Source organism: Ursus maritimus, unplaced genomic scaffold, assembly GCF_017311325.1.
Source record: "Ursus maritimus isolate PB19 unplaced genomic scaffold, ASM1731132v1 scaffold_10, whole genome shotgun sequence".
NCBI lineage: Eukaryota > Metazoa > Chordata > Mammalia > Carnivora > Ursidae > Ursus > Ursus maritimus.
The window spans coordinates 31,800,462-31,824,921 of NW_024423344.1; the positions used below are offsets into that span (position 1 = coordinate 31,800,462).

General features: G+C 34.8%; 1 non-coding gene across 1 annotated transcript; it reads left to right on the top strand.

Moving 5' to 3' along the window:
* The first annotated feature begins 21,934 nt into the window (after positions 1–21,934).
* LOC121101489 lies at positions 21,935–22,046 on the top strand. The gene has a single exon (XR_005833480.1). It is a non-coding gene; the product is annotated as a U6 spliceosomal RNA (small nuclear RNA).
* The last annotated feature ends 2,414 nt before the right edge of the window (positions 22,047–24,460 follow it).

Consider the following 24,460-nt stretch of genomic DNA (forward strand, 5'->3'; position numbering starts at 1 on the left):
TGAGATACTTTTAAAACTTTATTTAAAATACTTTATATAACAATTTGGCATATTAGTGTTCATGAGAATCTCTTATATTTTATTTTCCATTTGTTAATTTAGACATAATATTTATCTGCTCTGTTTTATTTATAAGTAATAGGCCACATACTACAACAGAAGAAGTACTATCGTGAAAGTTAGGAGAACCAAGTTCTGACCCAGTTTTACCACCAGTTCAATACTCGAATATCTGTCGTGAACAAAGCTCCACACATTGATTCTCTCGCCTCTTGACTTTAAAAATGATATGCTTAAACTTGATGATTGTTAAGATTATGTTCAGATCCAAGATTCTACAGTTTTGTGAATCAGTCACTCTGATTTTTTGTGGTGTATTTATTTGACCTTATGAGTGTTCTCACTTTTGACAAGGAAAACTTTAGAAGCCATGGCAAAAAGACATCCGGGAAATTTAATGTAAAATGACAGCAAAATTAACAAAGCAAAATTATTTTGAAAGCTTAAGGAATTCTGCTTTGACTGTATTTCTGAATCATATGAAGAAAAAATCAGAAATCTCTTAACTCCAACAGTTCTTGTAGAATGTTTCTATCTGCCTTTGTCAAGATTATAGTCAATTTTCATTGCAGATTTTTTTGACTTATATATTTTATATTCTTAATTTAAATACTTTTATTATTCTGGAAAAGCAGCTAAGTAGCTGTGTTGGAAGTGTTATGTTTCTATGACTTTTGATATATAGCGGAGTGATTTCTTTCAACACATCTTATGTTTTCATCATGCCAGGTGCAATGAATTAATCTATTTGAAATTCTACTTATCAGAGTCCCCCACTTAGGTCTTAGCTATACACAAATGTTTTAATTCTGATATTCTTTTTCTTCTCTAATATGAGAGTAGTTATTTAAGAGTAGTCATTTTCTTATCCTGTTATATTTACTTTGTTGCATAGAGTAATTATATGTTTGTTTTTGAAGAGAATATATCTTACTGTTTATCACAAATTAAAAAAATGAAATCAGCTTTAGGAAAAGCAATATGTTTGTGTGATTTCATATCTTCAATCATGTTTAGAAACCTTAGGCCAGTACTTATTGCTCCTTCCTATCTTCTTATAATGTGCAAAAAATGGAAAGTAATTTTTAAAATACTGAGCTAAATTGATTGACTTAACTTTTATTTACACATATCCTGTCTGTGCATTTTGCACAATTAAACCATTTTTAAATCTGATAAAGAGACAGTGAAAAATTATTTCATTAATTTAACAAATATTTATTCATTATATACTGTGTTCCAAACCTAAGCTAGATGCTGGGAACACAGTGCATGTAGACAGCATAAATTGTCAAGAGTAAACAGAGAAGCACACCTAAATTAATTGCATGTCTCTGAGGGAGGCAGTGAGCAGGGGAGTCTTCCAGGGAGAGGCAAAATATAAATTAAGACATGAAGAGTAAATTGGAATTACTCAAATAGGGAAAATAGAACAGAAAGTGGTGAATCTATGCCTGTCACTTTCTTCTTTTGTAACAACATTTTCTCCTCAAGATCATGGGTATCAGAAATTTACAGGAGTTATTCTTTTTTCACTGCTTATAACCAAGTCATTGTTCCATCACTTTTTCCTAGTAACTACTCCTCCTGCAAAATACTTAACGTGGGACATGCCAATCTCTCGCCTACCTTACCGTCATTATCCATTTATCTTTAAGATGCTTCTTCTTATGCTCTGGTACATCTAAGTACAATACAGCTGACAATTATATTCTCTACATCTGCCCTATCATCATTTTTTTGGAACTTAAAGATGAGTAAATGTTCTTGAACTGTACTTAACTAATCTTTATTCTCAAAGTTATTACTCTCTTACTATACTCAACTGTGGCCAAAACTTTTCTCTCTTCAAAGTATAAACCTTAATTTTTTAAAATGTTTGATTTCATTATCATTTGACTTCACCAACAGTTACAATTACATAACTCTTTCATAATTCCCTATGATTTCGCATCTTGACTTTACTTGCCTCCATTCCTAGGCTATAGACAATGAACAGTGTTATCATAGGCATCCTCAATAAAGGAATCTTCCCTTTGATAGGTCTGTCAGTCCCAGGGATTTATATCTGAGGGGCTGAAGATAATGCACATTTCTATAGAAAATATCAGAGAGAATGTGGAGAGTGCAAAGCAAATCCTAAGAAAGTATGTTTTAGGTCTACATTGAAGAAGTGACATATCATCAAGTCTAAAGGAGAGATGCCAGATAAATAGGTGCCAGGGCAAGGTGTTAATGTGTGAACATACGGTGAACACAATGGAGGCTATTATCTTAGAGACTCAAGAAGAATTTCAAGTGTTCACATGAAACAAAACTGAAGTGTCCTTGATTCAAATGTAGTTGAATTGGGCCCAAGATATATATAGGAGTATAGAGAAAGCTGAAATTTTAAGTTTGGGTCAAACATTAGATTTTCTGAGCATTTGATTTTACCTACTCGCCATCTCAATCTCATGGATTGATAACCTGTGGAATAATTGTTAATCATTTTTCTTACAGTTGCTTCAGTTTTGGTATTTCTAGAAAAATTGATGAGCGACAGTTGAATTCACTCCAAACTCATGTTCTCTAACCCATACAGTAGTTTTCTTTACAAATGTTCCCAATTTTCCACTCATTTTACTTTGAACTCACTCACAATTTCTTCATCAAAAAAAGTTTGCTTTCTTCTCATATATCCCAAATGTCTTATCTTTTTACCCAGCATTTCTTTATCTACTCTAACCTTGAAAGATGACATAGAAATTCTTCTTCCTTCCATTAGATTTACCTCCTCTGCCAAGCCATGATATATGGATATTCCTCAGTCTCCCCTTAGCTTTCCAGGTTTTTAAAATAATATTCTGTAGCAAATTCATACAAACTCATGGGTAGCTATTCACCTCTAAATGTATGTGTAGAATTCTAAATTTTAAAATCTGATCCTACCTTAACTTCCAAATTCTCTATTCCATCCTGTTCCTGGCCATTTCCATGTGTCTATCTTGTTATTACCGAAAGCTAAACAATGTATTATACTAAGTTTTTTATTTTACTTCCCCACACTTGATCTGTCTACCATATTTCTTATGTCAAATTAATAAAATCAATATCTTCCCAATCAAAAAGTTCAGACAATTTAAGGTTATCCTCAACTCATCTCTTTTGATTAATCCCATGACTTTTGAACTTGAGCGAGCATCAGAATTGTGTGAGTGGTGGGCTCTACCTTCAAAATCGAGTGCTGGGCTCCACTTTTAGAGTTCTTATTCAGTAAGTGTGTACCAATGCCCAAGAATAGGCATTTCTAAAAAGTTCCTAGGTGATGCTGATATCGCTGGTACAGGAACCACTTTTTTTTTTTTAGATTTTTAAATTTATTTATTTGAGAGAGAGAGACAGAGACAGATATAGCAAGAGAGAGCACAAGCAGGGAGAAGAGGAAGAAGCAGGATCTGCAGTGAGCAGGGAGCCTGATGCGGGGCTCCATCCCAGGATCCTGGGATCACAACCTGAGCTGCAGGCAGATACCTAACTAGCTGAGCTGCCTAGGCTCCCCGAGGAACCACATTTTGAGAATCACTGCTTTAACCTCTTTATATAAGTAGTTATCTTGATGTTATTAAGTTTGCTAAAGACATTTTTGTAACTTTCCATTGCCTATAAAATAAAGTTTAAAGTACACACACACATATTAAAAACTTTGGTACTCGGATTCTAGTTATAGTCTAGTTATATTTTGCTTCTCTCAAATACCATATCAAACCACCATCAACAAAACATTTTGATCCTTGAAGGAAGAGGTGACTAATTCTTTTAAACATTTGTTCTTTCATTTACTATTACTTTTTTTTTTTTGAGGAATTCTCTAAATCTCATTTAAAACAAAGAAACAGAAAACAGAGCCATATATGTTGTTGTTTCAAGTATCCTGAATTTTAACTCTTGATTTCCATTTATATTTTTGGATTTTCTACCTGGTTGTCATGTCAGCAACTTCTACTTAGCAAACCTGCCAATGTTAGAAGTATCAGCTATAATTTATTCATCCCTTTTTCCAGCTCTTATAGTACCTAAGTGTTGTTTTAACAGATGTTTATTATTAATCCTAGGACATCGATAAACATCTGTTGAATTGAAAAAAGGGTAGGTACTTCTTCCATGCAGCTGTACCACTTTAGCTCCATCTTAAGTACCGTATATTACAAGGTGTTTCCCTAGAAAATAAAATTATTGTTTGGCTAGGGAGTTTTGGCTAGGGAGTTCTATGTGTATGCCCACTGATCATCATTTAAAACCCTCTCGGAGGAGTAAATGACCCTTCAGTCTTTTACAGATCTCTTTTATACTAGACAACTACGTAATATTACTCTTAATATTCATATTTAAGTTGGAAGTTATTTTCCTACACAAACGGGCAAAATGAATGTGGTGCTCATTCCACAAGCATAAACTTCTCTAAAGCATGGGACCTTAGGAAACATTCTTTCATCAAAGCACTTGGTTACACACCAAGAAATCTAAACTGTGAATACAAACTGTTCTGATGAAGGAAATCATTGATCTTACACTAATTAGCAATATGTTCTCCAGGAAGGAAATCACTCTTGAGAGGTTTAGCAAATGGTAATATGGAGGAACTATTCACAGGCTTGTCCCAAAGAATGGTCCACTTCCAGATGCAAACATCCTTGCTTTTTTTTTCTCCAACAGTTTCTTAAGTTGTTGATATTAAAAGTAGTTTCATCTTCAATTTTGTTCTCTAGAAAGGCCATGATCTTGCTTCCCCCCAACTGTCTTTTATTAAACAAACAAAAATAAACATTTTGCATGCCTTTTTCTACAGGAATGGTTCTTTTGAGTGCCTTTCCTACCTCCCTGCTTTCGTTTCTGACTTCTGTTAGTTTCTCTGTAGCTTCCTTTAAGTAAGCTGCCTCATATCTAGGATCTTATAAATGTCAAGGACATAAACTACTTGAATGTCTTTGAACTCCCTCAGAACCTCCTTTGCTATAGTTGCTCCCTGATTGTTAAGCTAACTTTTGATTGATCTGTTTTTCCCTCTCTTTCAAACCGCCTCCTCTTCTAGTCACTACCCCTGTTTACCCACTCAGCTACTAACTTCCTTTTGCTTTAAACTCCTTTTTATTAGGACTCATGCAGACTCTGCCATGCTCTCATGCTGTCTTTCTGCAGCTGGCCTCTCAGAGCTTTAGATTATTGATCATTCTGCAGACGAGAAGTTAAGCTGAAATTCCACTGCTTCTGGTGTTACTCGTGTTAGATTTGAACGCAGCATTTCCGAACATGTTTTACTTTATAGAAAGTACTATCTACATTAGTTGATGGATTATTTATTAGTAACTAATAAAAGACCAAACAATTTCAGAACTCAAATGACCCTGAATCTAATTTAAGGATGAGGAAACTGAGATTCAGAAATTGCAAGTGATTTGAAGTAGGTTTAAGTAGTAAATTAAAGCAAGGGGAAAAGAAATCAGGCTTTCTAATTCTTGATTTAGAGAGTTTTCTAGTTTACTATAAATAACTTATCCATATATGTGTATATTAACAGCCAGCATTGTTTTATGACATAGCTACTTAAAACTTTTAGATCTGTACTATTAAACAGTCATTGTTTAAATACAAAAATAGAAAAATACTTTATTCCGATTTTGGTATTATTTCTCCAGTTGTCCTGTGAGATAATGGGAACTATATTTTCACTCTCTAGTGTTATCTCAAAACCTGACACTAATAATAATAGTAGGTTGCCCATATTTGCAAAGAGCCAGAAAGTCAACAGATAATTTCTCTGAAACAGCACAAATGTTCTGTTTTACGTTTATTTTCACAATTTCCCTTCATTGCTTAGAAAAATCTTGATCTCAAGCTTCTTGACTCAAAAAATTAGTTCTAGAAATTGTCTAATAGTGAAAGAGTAAATACTTTAAAAACATTAAAATACTGATGTATAGGCTTCAGTTCGTTTTCAGACCTTAAAGTCCCCATCTTGTAACAGTTGGATTCATTTAGCTTTTACCTTGAAGATCTAACTCAGACCCAATTTGTAAGGCCAGTACTGCTTTTAGAGATTAAAAAAAAAGAGTGGGACCCATAGATAGGTATATTTTCTACTCTAAAATTTTGATTTCAGGACCATTTTTACTATTGAAAATTTTTTTGATTAAAACCAGTTCCCCTTTGGTCCTCAAGGACTAATAAATGCCTCGCTGTAACTATGTTCTTTTCTTGATTATTTGCCTTTCATATCTCTAGAACTGATTCTCTGAATCATTCTAGCTAATTTGTTAAGGATTTCATTCACATTCTCTTTGTTTTAGCTACCCCTAAGGTTACAATTTTCTAGTTTGTATTTAAAATATTTCTGTGTGAGGAATTCCATAATCTAGCCCCACTGGTGGAACCTTAAGGTGGTGGTGGCATGGCTGTTGACGTTTATCATGCTCTGAAATAGTGCTCTATGTAGGAATGGACTTCCTACTAGCTTATTTGATTGGAGCAACTCCTTTGAAGCTTGAAGTGCTAGCACTTTTAATTTCTCCATCTCTTTAAACTTTAATGGGATTGAGCAATAACGTATTTGTTATAAAATGTGCCATGTAATTTTGAATAATGTATTTTAATTAGCGTTATTTTTAAAGTTTATTTTCCTTTTTATGGCCAACTTGGCATTAGATGGATTAAAAATATAATTTTAAAAAGTTAGTGTTTTAAATGTAGATTGACACATTCAATCAAATCTAAAAGTAATCTATGGTTGTATAACTATGTTTGCATTTATCAATACTATTATCAGAATATAGGGTTATTTTTGTGGATATATGTTTTCCCCTTCATCAGGGATGAACACTTAAGGATCATGACTAATAAATTTGAAACTCACACTTGTAATTTCAGTGAAAAATTGTGGTTTGGCATCAGTTATTAACTTACAGATAATTGGAAAGGAGCAAATTATATTTTATGTTGTGTTTCGTTCTGTTTTAAAAATAGATTTTTACAAAGATGAGAAATAAGAAGTACCCTCATTTATACTTAACCAGTGAATGATTCTCAAAGTGTAGAACCTGTACCAGCATGGTCATCATCATATGGTTACTCATTAGAATGCTAATTTTCTGGCACAATAACCCCAGGCCTACTGAATCAGAATCTGGTATTGGGGCCCAGCACTGTGTTTAAACAAATCTTCCGGGTGATTCTGATGCAGTACAATTTGAGAACCACAGCCTTAAATAATAACAGTAACCCAGTTTTAATGAGAAAAATTAGCTACTCTTGGAGAGTAAGTAAGAACCAATGGATAGCTCATTTAGAATGCAAAATTGGGTTTAGAGAAAACAAATTAAAATAAAAACAGAGTGAAAAAAGGGGGGGTTCATCATTATTTTTCATGAAAAATCCTTTAGAAATTCCAAAAATGTATTTATTTTTTTCCTGAAGTCCTTAGAATGAACTAGTAATTTTAATGAAATTCATGATGTGAATTTGAATTTTGGATTTCATATGATATTCTATGCTTATTGAATACCATGACTTCAATCATTGGGTCAGGTTATGCATAATTATCAATGGCCAGTTTTACTATTCATATGTAAATGTACAAAATTTAAAAATCATGGAAATGAATATTTAGCAACTGGCTTCTGAATGAAGAATTTGAAATGTGATTTATTTTCTTGGCTTTGTTAGCAGTGAATATATTAGCCTTGCTCTAATAAAACTCACATTTCCCTTCTCTGCTTACTGAATGAGCTGTTCAAAAGGCAGAGATCTAGAGTTTTGCTTAGCAAACAAGAATCAACAGACTTAACAGCAGGTGTTAGAGCCTGATATTCAAGTTTCATAGGGGAACAATTTAGAAACACATTAGTGAAACTAAGTGTGTGGAAACTGTAAGTTTAAATTTATTATTTTTTGCAGCTATTTTTCAAGAAATTCGTATCTTTTGAGGATAAGTTTATAATTTGCCATCAATCTTGTACCTAAATCTGTTTCTCTAACTTAGGTATGATATTACCTTACTAGGTTCTGTGAAATCCACATAAAGGACACATGCATTTAATTCAATGTCTTATCACAAATTGTTAAGAGCAGTTATTAGAATTGACCATCAAACTGATCAAAACCTTCATGAGTAATGGAAAAAATTGCAGTGATAAACACACTTGTATAGGATTCTAATTTTTAATTAGCAAGTACTTATTGCCCATTTTCTAAATGCTAGAGTTGTGTTCTCAATATGTAGTTCCCATAAAGGCAGCATCAGCATCACCTGGAAACTCATTAGAACTGATAAAACCAGGGGTATGCAACTCTAGACCTACTGAATGGGAAACTCAGAAAATGGACCCAACATTATGTTCTTGTTAAAATCACCTCCAGATGGTTCTAATACACATTAAAGTTTTAGAACTACCATCCTAGAGCTAAGCATTATATTAGGTACTGAGTATACCCAATGAAAGATAGGAGGAGATGGAAGGGAATGGGAAGGGAAAGGGAAGAAAGAATGGAAGATGGATGGACAGATAAAGTACTATTCTTACTTGCAGTTTATTCACAGTCTAGGAGAGGAGAGAGCTAGACTGGCAACACACGTAAGTTAATACGCTTCAAGAAGGACACATCCCACGCGTTTTGAGAACACTGAGGGACTGGTTGATGTTAGAGCCAGTGGAGAAAGCTATACTTGAATGAAAGCTTGTGAAGGGGATTGCTAAATGGGCTTCGGGTTAGGCCCTGTCCCTTGTTTCATACACTTCATCCCTTGCTTCTTCTCTGCCTCAGGTTTAGATTATTTTTACATCTTTGATTTGGGAAATTAACTATGATTACTGATTATTTAGTCCTGAAAGCAGTGTTTGTCAACATTAGAATAGTAATAAATATAATAAATTGCAGTTGGTTGGGGTATTTTTATGTTTCTAATATACTTATGAATCACTTCAATTTACATAGTTTCAAATAATAGGCTTTAACATCTCTTAAAGGAATTAATTATTATTTTGTTTTGTCAAATAAGACAAGAAAGGCATGGCAAGATCGGCTGGTTTCCTCTAGGTTTTAGGGCTCTCAAGAGGTAAAACTTACTACACATTCTCTTACTGTGATTCCTAGGGTCTTCCCTTTGTCACTGTACTTTCTTTACACACCTGAAAATAAACTCAAGTTAACTCAAATTTTGACCACCAATGAGGAGTTTTGTCTCTGTCTCACAAGAATGCAATAAAAATAAAATGAAATATTGCACACAAAAATTTTTTTTTAAAGATTTTATTTATTTATTTGAGAGAGAGAGAGAGAGTACGTGCACAGAGGCAGAGGGAGAAGCAGACTCCCCGCTGAGCAGAGCCCCATGTGGGGCTTGATCCTAGAACCCTGAGATCATGACCTGAGCCAAAGGCAGATGTTTAACTGACGGAGCCACCCAGGTGCCCAGCAAAGACATTTTTAAAGTAAAGATAAATGAATAAAATAGTTTATCATTAAATAGATATATAGTCACAAAATGATTCATAGAGCCCAGTATTTCTCTTTATCAAATAGTCAAATCAACATAAAATATATGGACTTTGTAGTCTAATTATTATTTTTGTTAAGATTTTATTTTTAAGTAATCTCTGCACGCAATGTGAGGCTTGAACTCACAACCCAGGATCAAGTGTTGCATGCTCTACTGACTGAACCAGCCACACACCCCTGTAGTCTAATTCTTAAATAGTTAAATCATAGAAAGATCGTTGATGTCTTTTATAATGCTGAACAATAGACACTCCTAGTTAAATCCTGCGTTTTAACATTATTAAGCCTTTAACTTCTCGGTCTTTGAAATGAAACCTAGCAATTTAAAAGAAAACTAACAATATCTGCAAAAGCCTAACAAATGTATTTCTCCATTAGTTCGATATCAGGAATTCAAATAATTTTCACCTGAAGTACAAGGAAAGCTTATTTTTATACTCTTACTTTAATATGGATGCTATGAAATTAATCATACTATAATTTACAGTAATACTGACTAATGAATTGATTGTCCTCTTCTTTTGCCAGTATATGTTACATTAGCTGCTTATTATTTTAAATTATTTAAATTAGATGGTCAGAATAGACAGAATTTGAAGTTCTAAACAAGTGATTTACATTGATGTAATCAACAATACTATTTTGTCAAAATTAATTTTTTTTAAACATTTATTTCTTTATTTGAGAGAGAGAGAGAGAGAAAGAAAGCATGCATACGAGTGGGGGAAGGAGCAGAGGGAGAGAATATGCAAGCAGACTCCCTTTGAGCATGGAGCCCAAGGTGGGACTAGACATGGGACTCAAGTCGGGGCTCGAGCTCATGACCCATAAGATCAGGACCTGAACTGAAACCTAGAGTTGGTCACTTAACTGATTGAGTTACCCGGGCACTCCTATTTCATCAAAATTAAAGTTTGTTTGCCAGATAAATGAACATATTTTGAAAATTGAATGATTTTCTCTAATTTCACGAATGTCAATATCATGGATACTTATTCAGCATCTGTTTATTTGTTTTACTAAATCTGTTATGGGTATTGTATATATTGAATAAATACATGGGTTCCATTTAAATATTCAGTTTAGGATTTTACATTAGTAGTGGCCAGTACTACTACTACTATACTATTGACCAGCTACTAACTCAAAGAAGTTGTTAAAACATCATTTCCAAAACCACTTTATTTTGCATTATCTAAATATCTTTTTGTTGTAACTTGAAATCACTACTATGTTTTGCTGTAATTAAGATTTTTTATTTTTATTTTTTTAATAAAGATTTTGTTTATTTATTTAACAGAGAGAGAGAGAGCACAAGCAACAGGAGACGGAGAAACAGGCTACCCCCTGAATAGGGAGCCTGTTGCGGGGCTTGATCCCAGGTCCCTGGGATCATGACCTGAGCCGAAGGCAGATGCTTAACCAGTGAGCCACCCAGGTGCCCCAAAATTTTTTTAAATGACATTTTCACATTTAGAATAAAACTAGAAGTTGAAAATCAGTAAGAGTTTTTGAAGCAAACTATTGTCCTCTTATCAATGTGCATAAACATGCCACAGATGAGTGTGTAAGTGTGTGTGTGTGAAGGGGAAGTTTGTTATCGTTCTAATTCTAGTTAAAAATTAATGAAATCTTGAGCATTTTCTACAAGTTATTGAACCTTAGCAAAACACTGTTATTCCTGACTTTTGCAGTACTAGTATCTGAAGATAAACAATGAAAAGATTGCTGGTTTCCTATGATGAAATTGAAAATCTTGATGATTTTGCAATTTTTGAAACTTAAAAACTTTGTGTTTTTTATTTCAAGAACCAGTCCTTTTAAAGCCTGGACTTATCCTTTTCTAAATCCATTTTGCTTCAGTCTTCTTTTCAAAAGGTCAATTTCAGTGTATTAACTTTACATTATTTTCTATTACAAAGGAAACCATAAGAAACAAACTAAATTTAACAAGCTTAATTTCATTATTTTTTTAGTATTGCAAATTGAGTGATGTCCCCTCAAAATATATGTCAATCCAGGAGCTTCGAACGTGACCTTATTTGCCCCAAGAGTGTTTATAGGTATAATTAAGCTAAGGATCTTAAGAAGAAATCATGCTGAATTTGGGTGGGCCCTAAGTAAAATGAGTGTCCTTACAAGAGACAGAACAGGAGGGTTCCCTAGGTGGCTCAGTTGGTTAAGCATCTGCTACCTTAGGCTCAGGTCATGATCCCTGGGTCCTGGGATCTAGCCCTGCTTTGCCCTCCCTGCTTGGCGGGGAGTCTCCTTGTCCTTCTCCTGTTTCCCCACCCCCGCTCCTGCTCTCTCTCTCAAATAAATGAATAAAATCCTTAAAAAAAAAAGAGACAGAGAGACAGAAAAGGAGAAGACACAGACACTCAGGAGAGAAGTTCATGTGAAATGAAGGAAGCGAATGGAATGATACATCTACAAATCAAGGAATGCCAAAGATTGACAGTAGCCATCAGACACTAGGAGAGAGGCACAGAATAGATTCTCCTTCAGAGCCTCCAGAAGGCACCAACCCTACTGATACTTTGGGCAGACTTCTGCCCTCCAGAACCGTAAGAGAATACTTTTCTGTTGTTTAAAGCTACGGAGTTTGTGGTAATATGTTATGGCAGCCCTAGGAAACTAAGACACATCATGAATGATTGATCAGTACTTCTTTTTAAAATTTCCCTGCCCATCTTTCATTGGCCACAAGTACATTTCTTTGGATGTAGTCATGTCACTTGTACATTAAAAAAGCTTACCAGAATCTCTGTTACAAAATTATTGCTGGGGAGTCTTAACCTCCACCTTTAGAATCAAGTGAGTTCCATTGAATCAGACAAGGCTCAGTGGAAAACAGAAACTACATTAGATTTTTATTTTAAAGATTTATTTATTTATTTATTTATTTGACAGAGAGAGAAAGAGAGAGAGAGAGCACAAGCAGGGGGAGAGGCAGAGGAGAAGCAGACTCTGCACTGAGCAAGGAGCCCAATGCGGGACTTGATCCCAAGACGCTGGGATCATGGCCTGAGCTGAAGGCAAACGCTTAACCGACTGAGCCACCCAGGCGTCCCTATATTAGATGTTTTAAGCAAGAAAAGATCTATACAGGGAATTAGATGCTCATAAAATTGTTAGGAGGGTTAAGGCAGCAGGTTCTAGTCTGAACCTCCTTGAATAACTACAAGTATAATTCAACAGTAACCTGCTGGGGGAGCTAATACTCTGAGGCAACGTTTTGGGATTATGATTGAAGCAAAAGCTTGTCCCCTACAACACTTGCCTCTTAATATGAAGGAAGCTGGAGAATGGATACCTATACTATTGATTCAAAGAACTCACATCAAGTACCTTCTTAGTAGCCATAGCCAAAACGTTTGGCCTACTCCTGCCTTTTTAATCAATTATGAATACATCTGGTTGGCAAAACTAAAGTCACCTCCAGAATTCTAGCTTCAAGAAATTGTATAAAATGCTTATTTCAGATTCTAAACCTCCCTACAGTTAGAAGGGCCTTGCATTTGGTTTAATGCTCTGCTGTTGCCATCTTGACATTCTTAATAATGGTTTAGCAAGGAGCCCATATTTTCATTTTGCATTGAGCCCCCCAAATTATGTAGCTGGTTCTGTCAACCCTGTATAGAGCTCTGACATTTTACCCAGTTCTAATATTGCAAGGACATTTGTTGTGGTTTTGCTTTTGTTGCTTACCTCTCTAAATCCCAATTCCCAGGATTCTATTGTTCTGTTGACTCTTGACTGGATCACATTGTGTTGCATCTTTCCAGATTCCTTGACTTTGGAGCTCTGCCAGCACCCACTTGTTACCTTTTGCTGGAGTTCCACAGTACTCCTGATGTCCCAAGACTTCTACTCTTCACCTACAGCCATACTCTCCCAATACTGAAATTTCCCTGCCCATTCAGGCTTTCTTTTCTCTCTCATACTCAGTTTTACTTGAAATTAGTTCTGACTTGGTATATAGACAGAAATCTGTGCATTGACTCACTAGCATGGCCTTTCTACCACCAACAAAGCAAGACTGTCAGGCACTGAAGCTAGCCTTCGCACACAGCTTTCCTTACATTTATTTTATATCGTCAGTAAAGATGCTGTGTGTGTTACAACTGTGTAACAGGAGGCAGCTTGTAATTTGGTATGAAGTATACCAATTAGGGAACATGGAGACCTTGGTTCATGTCCCAGTTCTTGTTAACTACTCATGAGACCTCTGAATATTTCTTTCTCCCTATCTCTGAACCTATAAATTGGAGGGGCTATATAAATGTCCTGTAAATTCCTTTCCAAGTCAGATTATTCTTTGTAAATATGCTAACAAGCATAGCTAGCCCCATAGATTTTGTTATACTATTTTTTTTTCCTGATGGTGTACTGTAGATGCAGGGCAGTGATTACTAGTGGTCAAATGTGGCATGCTTTTTCCACGCTGTAGGCAATCATGCTAAATAAAAATATAATAATTTTTACTAAAATAAATACTGTGTTTGTTTTGCATGACAGGGAACTAGTGCTAGCTTCTTAATATTCATGCAAGCAAAATGATATTAACACCTGATCCTGTGCTTAGGTTTGACTACTCAATTTCTTAAAAAAAAAAGACAGATCAAGAGAGAGAGTGAGATTCAAGGTAAGGGCAAAAATGATTAAAATAAAAAGGGGGAAAAAAGATAGTAGCATGAGAGTGGTTGAGGATGAAACTGACAAAATTATTTTTTAGACAGTTTACCCCATGCCTCTGCCTCCTGTGGGTGTCAAGCAATATCATAAGAGGTGTTGCTATAACAACACTAATTAATTATAGTGGGACTTCATGCACAGTAGCTTAGACCCAATTCATGATGCTCTTATTATGTGTCACACAAAATGTGGCAAAATGCTTATGTTGAAGTGTGTTGAAATATGAGGTGATGTGCAAGGCAGTTCTTCATGATTGTTTTAACCTGTGCTTGGACTATTCTGTGCATAATCTTGTGGGGTGTTTTTTGTAAACATATGGCATGGCCATCGGAGCTAATGAAGCTTAGAGTGTACGTATACTATGGACATTCTTTGAAGTCAAAGAAAATTGTGATAAAGGACTGATTTGTAGAACACAGGGTTATCACTAGTACTGATTTAGAGGGCTGAAAAAAGTCATGGCTGTCAATGCACTTATGGAAATTAGTCCCAGGGATTCTAAAATGGCTACAGTAACCATCTGACAGAGAGATGAAATCCAATGTAAGCAGTAAAGAATGTGTGATATATATGTACTAGGAAGATGTCCAAAACAATAAATAAAATTAGAGTACCCAGATGTCTGACTATTACCTGTGGATGTGCAAAATGTCATTGTCAATGCTTTAGTTACTGAATTCATAGTTTCTTTTTCCTCTCCCCAAATGCCATGTTTTCCATTGTTTGTTTGTTTTTTGCTACTGCAAAACACCACTGTACTAAAATCCAACTTATTTTCTTGGGGGGGTATATTGTTATGGGATATCCCACGCTATTCCAAATTCTAAAGAAAGGTTAAAAAGAACTGCTAGTTTAAAGTAATTACTAAAAATATTGAGCAAATTTGTTTCTGAGAGATGTCTGAGGTGGAGACAGCTGCCTCGTCAGATCACTAAGCAGTCTACTAGGTGAGGAGAAATTTGAACTCTCAGTCCTGATAGAAACAACAAGAACAACCCATCTTGTAGTGTGGATTAAAGAAAAGCAGACATTTGGAAGGCAAGGTGGATACTTCCCATTTAGCAATGTCGAACCTGATTCTCATGTCCCTGCATCCGGCTGCCAGCTGTGTATGGGGCTGCCAGCGACTGTTATTCCCCTGCAGACACAACAGCAGCTGTAGCACCACCTGTGTAAGGAGATGAGCCTGAGAGACGGGAGAATTACATTGACCTCAGGCTAGTTTTGTCTTTCTCTAATTTCTGCACCACTGTCAGATTTGAAAAAGAAAATCACCACCTTGTGATATTGTCTCATCAGACCCCTCAGTGCTCTCTGTAGGGCGCTGGGTAGCAATCATAAAGTATATAAATGCAGAACACATCACTAAAAAGGACATGAGCTCTTTGGTCCTTTTAATCTAAATCAGATGGATAAAGGATAGACTCAAGGAAGAAATGTGATAACAAGGAGTAAAAACTACTAAGTATCTAATGGTGGAGTTCATCATCATTTAACCTTAGGGAATCTACAGTTATTAGTCAAGAGTTCCCAGTAGAGGTCTGTTAAAAGCCAGAAAAGGAAAGACTGCAAGTAATTTGTTTTCTTGATGTGAAATAGAAGGTTGCTGCAGGACTATGAGGAATTCGAAAAGAATGTTCAGAAAATAGGTAATAGGAAATAGTAATAGATATAGGAAAGATATAGGATATAATAGACATAGGAGAGAATAAAAATAATGTTAACATGCTCAGAAGAAAAGAAGTAAAGGAGAGGGTGTGATGAGGAAGAAATAGATGTTTTTCAAGATTAGCTAATAGACTCATAAGATAAAGGAAAATGAAATGAAATAAAAAGGATTGTCTTACGCTATGAGCATAATTATGCAGTCACTGTTACAGTCCCACTGGTTTTATTTGTGGCTTTGGACAGAACAAGAAGACGTATGCTTTAGTAGGGATCCTACAGCTGCAATGTTTCTTTTAGTAATAGTTTTAGAAAAATCTAGGCGAAGATAATAATCGATAAATTAAAAAAATATGTCATGCCTATATTTAAAAAAAAAGGACTTTTAAAGGACTTATACAAGGATTCTGTTTCCTAATGGCGTGTTTAAACTTACTGTATTAGTATGTATCAGTGACTTTTATCAATTAACCAGAAATCTGGGTCTATCAGCAGAATTCATCCATCCATCTTTGCTGTGAAACTGGAAACAGATTTGTTTAAATTATTGGTCTTTTAATTTGCCTCATTTTGTCTCCTGTCTGAGAAGCCTGTTTATTTTCAGGCAGCTGCATATGTTGGCATGATTGATGAGATCTGCTACAGTCAAGCAAGCAGCCCTGGGTGACCAGTTTACCCTTCCCCGCTAGGGTTCCAGCTGCCAGTTGCCCCCATTCTGTGACAGCTTCTCCTTCTCCTCACCTTGTCATCAAGCCAAGATTGTACACTGTAGGAGAACAGGTAAGCATCTGCCTCCATAATCATTGCCAACAGCTCTCCATTATCAACTGCCAGGGGTGCTTCAAAGCAATGTGGAGTTCTTTCTCTTGACACAGAGACCGAATGTTTTTATACCTGAAACAAGCTTTGTCTTCACTGACTGGGGAACCTCACATGTAAAGTCTGTTTTTTTAAAACTTGCATCACACATCACTATAATATTATAAAACAGGTCGGATCACTCCCACCCCCTGCAGGTATTCTAGATTAGACTATGAAAAAAATCTGTCATAAAGACAGGATTTTATTCTGATTATTATATTCCTAGATAGAGGAAAAATTAAAGAGCTCTGTCAAACATTTTCACTCCAACATGGTGTAAATTAAATCTACCTATAAAGGTGAATTATCTTGCAACATCTGTCCTTCTGTTTGTAGAGCAACATGTGTGGATAAAACCAAACTAGAGAGAGCATGTTTGCATATAGCAACATTAAAGTGAATTCTACTGTTTTGGTTTTTAACTGCATGATAGTGAATGTTTTAAATGATCTGTTGTTGTGATTTAATATTTATAGTCGATGGTAATCTAGGAACTGCAGGGAATGTCAATACAGTATGACTTTTGCTTTTAAAAGGAACTAAATTTCTATAGTAATCTATATTATTAATTATATTTATGCATGTGACTGTTGGTGTGAAGAGAGTATGGTACATAATTTTGACATAAATATGTGTTTGTCAGAATAACAATAATTTGCTTCAAAGCAGTTAAAAAGGGAATGTTATACAGTGGTTATTAAGATCAAAGACTTTCAGAGACATAATTTGGTTCAAATCCTGGGTTGGTACATATCAGCTCTAAGATCTTGGACAAGTTATTCAACTTCACAGAACATAAGTTTCCTTATCTCCAAATGGGGATAGTGAAACTTACCTTTTGTGGTTTGTTCTGAGAACTGAATATGAAAATATATGTAAATATATGTAAAGCTCTTAGTGTGATTCTTGACACATAGCTATTATTATTTCTAAAGCAGTGAATAAAGAACACAGGATTGTTTACTAGTAGGTTCTGAGATAGCCATGATCCACACTCTAAGAACCTTGTATCGGTTGAAGTTCATTAATATGCTTGTACATAGAAGATACAGCATATTAATATTGTGGGGGAGTAGAATTGGCTTTTTTTTTCTGCAAATTCTTGTCCCAGTGTAGAGATACTTAATTGAAGTAATCTGATTTGTGTCCTTTATAAAGGCAGAGGATTTGAGGTCTATTAGGGCTTTTCTTTATGTGGTGACTCACTGTGGTGAACTTGATAATACTGTTGGCTTCTTTTACTTCTTGGTGTCTTCTTGAACAAATTATTTAATACATTTAATTCTCACTTTCTTGATAAATAACATGGTAATGAGTATCAATGAAATAATTTATGGAGAACATTTGGCATAGAGCTTAGTTTATTACCTGTTTGTAATTAATACTATTATTGTTATTATCATTGTTATTTTTCTTATATTTAAGTTAAATGGAAATTAGAAAATTGCCCTGTAATGGTCAGATTAATAAGGAAAATTGCATTCTAACTCAGTTTGGATTAAGAATGTTATTGGTTCCCAGATAAATCCCAGAAGATAGGTAGAAAGACAACTATATTTGTATAGGTGTTAACAAAATCCTCACAACGGACTACAGTTTTCCCTCATTTATCCACATGTAGCTCTCACGGAAATAGCCATTGAGATAAGCATGTGACCATAGCTAACAGCAAAAGCTTTAAGTCTAAGAAAACCATCCTTTTTCTTTTCTTTTTTTTTCTTTTCACCAATCATTCTCATGACTGTGACTACTAGTCACATTGGTTTATACGTAGTCCTTCAACAATATAATAAAAATAATATTTATTTTAATCATATTTTGACTCATGAGACTGCAATGTTGGTAGAATATTTACAGAGTGACAGACACAAAAGGAACTTAGATAGATATAAAACAGCTAGGTTACTTTGCATTATAACCTCAAGGTGGGGAAGTAGTACCCACAGCAGGGAATGGGTGAAGAACTATCAGCATAACAAGTGGTGCACACATGAATGGGAAGGCAGAAGAACAGCCTACATAATTTGTGGGAAATTTTTATCCTACTAGGTAAGCACCAAAGCAGTGCATATGCCAGCGGTTCTTAGGTTAATATAGAAGAATATGGATAATTTTTGGTGAGTGAAATGGCTGAGAAGGAGTGGAACATTTGATGTAATAAAGCATGAAAATGGCAGGTGGAATAAAAGGATGATTGGAAAGTTTTTACCTTTTATTTTCAATTGACTTAAAAGAAAATTAGTCATTATTTATCTCATATTCTCCTAACTTTGGCAAGCCCCATTACCTGGAAAACATATATCCACTTTCCCTTACATAGTGAAATATGTATCTATTTTCCCTTGGACTTTGAGATGGAGATTACCATCATATAATATGTAACGCGGTAGTGTGATGATTAGTGTCCATTGCCCTGCATGAGAAAAAGGAAAATAATTCATGAAAATAGCTGTTGTCATAAAAGAAGTAATATATGTTGGACAACAATGAAACAACAAATGAAAATTTAATTCTTAAACCATTCAGTGGTTTGGGGTCTTTTAATTTTTTGTGTTCCTCAATTTCCACAAAAAAGTAAATAGTATTAGGTGTACTATCCATCTTCATACCTTATTACAGGCATTAATTTTAATGAGAGCTTTTATTAAATGCAAGCAAATATCATCAGTCTGTATTAAACATATTTTATTATATCAAATTATCTCAAAATGGAATTTTTATTTTAGGCATGAAGTGACTATTGTGCTTATAATGTTTTGTTGAGAAAGATTGTGTTTGTATCTCAATAGGGTTCAAGGATGGAGAATGTATTGATAAATTGTGTTTCACCAGCAGTGAGGGGTGGAGTAAAATATTGGCTATTTCTGAGCCAACCAACTTGTTTTCTTGGCACAATCTTATTCAGACCTTTACATCTGCAGTAATTGTTGGCAATTTCTCCTTTTGCAAAAAATTAATTCTATTTTTGTGGCAGTTATCAATTTACTGCCTCTCATGTCATTTCCTGCTTTATTAAACTGGAGTTTAACCCCATGAACAGGTTGAATGTAGAGGAAACTTGAACCTGTAATAACTCTAAGCCTCCTTGTGCCATTTAAGTAGCCTGAGCACCTGTCTCTGAGGACATGAGTCTTCCTTTGCTTAAAAACTCTGATAATCTCCCGGGGAGCAGGCACTTGCAAGGAGGGATACTAATTCTTCTTGACTGAGATCTCAACATGAAAGTAAAGAAATGGCTCCAGGGAGACAATCCTGTAAATCTCTTCAGAGTGATACATTATCTCTAGCTTCCAAAGCCTTTGTTATTCAAACATCCTCTTTACTTGGAAAGCCTGGATTATGTAAATGCATGAAAATATTCACAGAGAATATCTTTCAACAATTTACTATGAAGAACAGCAAGGACATAATTGGCCCACAGAGATTTCTGGTAGCACCTCATTGATCTTGACCTCCCAAGAAATCAAAGAGATGGAGAGCATACTAGAATATTGCATGACTTACATAAAAGAGAGAAGCCTTCTAAATCTGGTGGCCAAAAATCTGACTTGAATCAGTATGATGAAAAATCATGGCCTTGAACCCAGTTTCTAGACTAAATCCAGGTCACCAACACCTTCATTAAAAGGGAGGCTGGTACTGCCTGGGACATAAGATGACCATGCAGCTTGTTTTCTGTGTCTGACTATTTATTCTAAAGTTGGACGTTTGCAACAATTATCATCAAGTAGAAATAATACATAAAAAATGGGTTGGGCAAGGCCAGAATATACAAGTAAGTTGCATATTGGAAATGTCTCAGTCTTTTTTTGAAACTGATTTCTTCTTCATTGCCTCCTTTCCATCAGTCCACACCTATTACCTCATACAACCGGTTAACTGGAAATAACACACTGGAGCCTGGTTTACATCTGGGTCTGCAGGATATCCTGGTCCTACCTGAAAGTGCAGTACCTGAAAGTACAGTTGCAGCATTACATCCATCTCCCACTCAGAGTGACTGCAAATATTGAGTACTTACTCTTAATCATGGGTAGCCCATGTTAGGTATCTGGGATTCACTCTACACTGGCACCGTCCAATATCAATGGTTTCTAAAGTGGTAGCTGCTAACCATATATGACTACTGAACACTTGAAATGTGGCTAATGCTATTGAGGAACTGAACTTTAAATTTTCTTAATATTAACTAATATGAATTTAAATGTGTATGTGGCTAGAGGACATGTTTTTGGACAGTGTAGTTCTAGACAAATTTTGTTTTATTTGCCAGACACATAGATTAGCTATCAGTATCTGTTATCTCTTTAATACCTTCCAAATCAGCCCTCTCCTTATACTGATGGTGACCTCTTTTAATTCAATTTTTTTCACCTGTATTTTTGCAACATTTTCCTATATGATCCTGTCATTGCACCCCATCCTAAAGACCCTAAGATGTTTGTAAAATATAAAACTTGATTTGTCACTTCTGTGTTTGCAGAACAGGCTCCCTAAAGCCATCAATAATTTGGCCCCAGATTTGCTCTCTAGCCTCATACTCTTGCTACATCATCAAAAACTCACCCAATTCAGGAGGACATATCACTCCTCCAAAAATTATCTTTTAAAAAAATTATGCATTTCTATGCCTTCATGACTTTGCACATTCTAATTGTTTTTTTCTGGAATGCTTTCTTCAACATTCACTGATGGTTCTCTAATTCTTCCTTTAAGACTAAGGTTATTGGAAACCTGGTGATCTTTAACTGTCCCTAATTCTTAAGGATCTCTCTTCACTGTTTATGTAAAATCCAGTTTTACTATCCCAGTGATAACTAATAAATTGACAACTAATTTTAGTCATAAGTAAAAGGTAAGTAGTCCAGGAACTCAAAAGATAGAATGCTTGCTTTGAGGTCAAGTACTCACTAAAAGAAAACCCTTGAAAAATGGCAAGAATTGCCAGAAATTAAGTAAGGTATCTAATGTGATGGCTCGATGGTATATTTGATCATTTAAATATATTGATAGTTTTGAAATACTTAGGTTGTCAGTGAACTTTATTCAATAAACTAAACATTTTTCCTCACTTCCCTTCAATTTTAAAGTATTTTATATTGAAACATCTCCCTGCCCAGTGCTCACTTTGGCAGCACATATACTAAAATTGGAACGATACAGGGAAGATTAGCATGGCCCCTCAGCAAGGGTGACATGAAAATTGGTGAAAAATCTGCCCACCCAGATTTCAATTTACAGTATATTCAAAAGTATATAATTGAAGGACAAGATAATTCTTGATTTTTATGTGTTCCAAAGCATCCCATGTAACTGAACATGGTGGCAATATTTATCTTCTTTTATTTAAGAGTTCTTTTGAGGGGCACCTGGGTGGCTTGGTCGGTTAAGCATCTGCCTTTGGCTCAGGTCATGATCCCAGGGTCCTGGGATCAAACCCCATATCAGGCTCTCTGCTCAGTGGAGAGTCTGCTGCTCCCTTCACTTGTGCTTGCTCTCTCTCTCTCTCAAATAAATAAATATAATCTTTAAAAAAATTAAAAGTTCTTTTGAGGAGATGACATAGTAGGGGATGAGGAAGTTATCCAGAATGGTTTCTATGAGACTTTACTTTAGTATTAAGTCTTAATAACTTGTTATTTTTCCTTTAGATAATGGAGATTTACTTTTAATATAAAAAAGTCTGAATTTTTTGAAGTATCCTGAATAATAGAACTTACACACTGGATGTAAAAGACTAATGCCCCCCCAATATATAATCTGTCATAAGAAGCAGTTTAGTCACTTACTAAGTATTAATTAATAAAATATTTCTGTTTATATCATGACATGATTGATTTTTAAAAATTTTATAGGTGTATTATTTATTCACATTTCTTCATCTAATACACTCTTTGAGAATCTCATCCTTGATGAACTTTCCATACATGCTTATTTTACATTATTTTCCTTGTTATCTCAGTATCTTGAGTCATAAAAGTATGCATAATGGGAATAATTACTCTTAAGCTTATGTGCCCTTTATTTCACAGTGCATTTGAAAGACCCAGTCTATAAAAGAGTGACTTCCTTTTTCTCTGAAATAACTACCAATTCAAGGTGTTTATTGGTGGCAGCATGGTCCATTAACACAATCCCCCAAGACTTACACTGCTATGATGAACAGATTCTGCTATGGAAGAAACGTCCCAGGCAATAAAAATATAATTTCTTTTCAGAGTCATTACCCTCAGCAATTAAAGCTTTTAAAAGTAGAAAACTCGTATTTTCAAGTTTTTTTTTCACTAGGTGATTAGATTTTTTAAACATAGGGTGTAAATAAGGAAGATATAGTTGGATATTTTACTCTTACAAATTAGTTCCTAAGCTGATTTGCACTTTGAAGTTACTCTGAGCTATTAAAGTAATCCTGCTCTTTTAAGAGTAACTCTAGTGTAAAAATTTGCAGTTTTAAATGCTTGTTTTATAATTTTAAAAACTGATTTGTGACTTCTGTTCCTAATAGTATATAAAACTAGGTATCTTGGAATAGCTGCCATTTGTAAAAACTAAAGTTCTTTATATTAATTGCTGAGAAGTCACAAAAGTAAAGATCAAACAGAGTCCAAAAAAAGGTATTAAAGGATCAATCCTGGGAGAACTTTAGCTTCTGACACAATGGCTGTCTGGGATGCAATGAACCAAGATAAATCCTGTGTTCTGTCCAAGATGGAATCTAACAAAAGATCCTCCTGCTCCCACAATATACATGTGTACACATGCTCAACACTGTAATCAGTTTTGACCATACAATCAATGCAGATGTGAACAAGAAATAAACTCTCTTGAAGGTAGACAATAATGAAACCTGCCTATCTTGATGTTTTAATACGTAGGATAGGGAGGGAGGAAGTTTCCCTGGAGAATATGTAACACCTAATGGACCTCATATGATTTTTGTAGTTCAGATTACCCCACTTTGCAGCAAAAATATACAAAAAAAGAAAAAGTCAACAAACCAAAGAAAATTTTAAAGAATAATCCATTGTATCAAGGTGAGAATCTCATAGTCTTCCAAGTCGTACTGTTCTTGAGTAATCAACAGGTATAAGGACAAATCCGTTCTGAAAAAATTTAACTTAAGCTCAGTGTCATAATACTTCTATAAAGTTCAGAGGAAAAAATCACTTGAAATTAAAAAAAATCATAAGCATGTAGAATATAATGCACCAAAAGTGAAGGCAAGGGAAAAAAAGTCATAGGATGAGACATACAAAGGCTTTATGTTTTAGAACATAAAACTCATATTTTAATATATGTAATGCTAAAAAAACAAGTTCTTAAAATTTCAAGTAAGAATGAAAAAACTACATATAAAGGATCAAATAATTAGAAAAAATTTGAAAAATTTAAAAATAAAATACAATAGTTGACTGAATACATGATTGGTGGATTAAAGTTGAAGTTGAATCATGCAATTAAATACTACACAGTTAAAGTAAAAACATGAAAAGGATGGATTATATTATACATAGCAGATTGTATAAAATGAATAGAAAATTGGTGGACCAAAAGTGGGCGTGGGAAGGCAGGGAAACCTGAAGAACTTATTCAATATGTAACTCAGAGAGAGAGAGAGAGAGAGAGAGAGAGAGAGAAGAGTTGT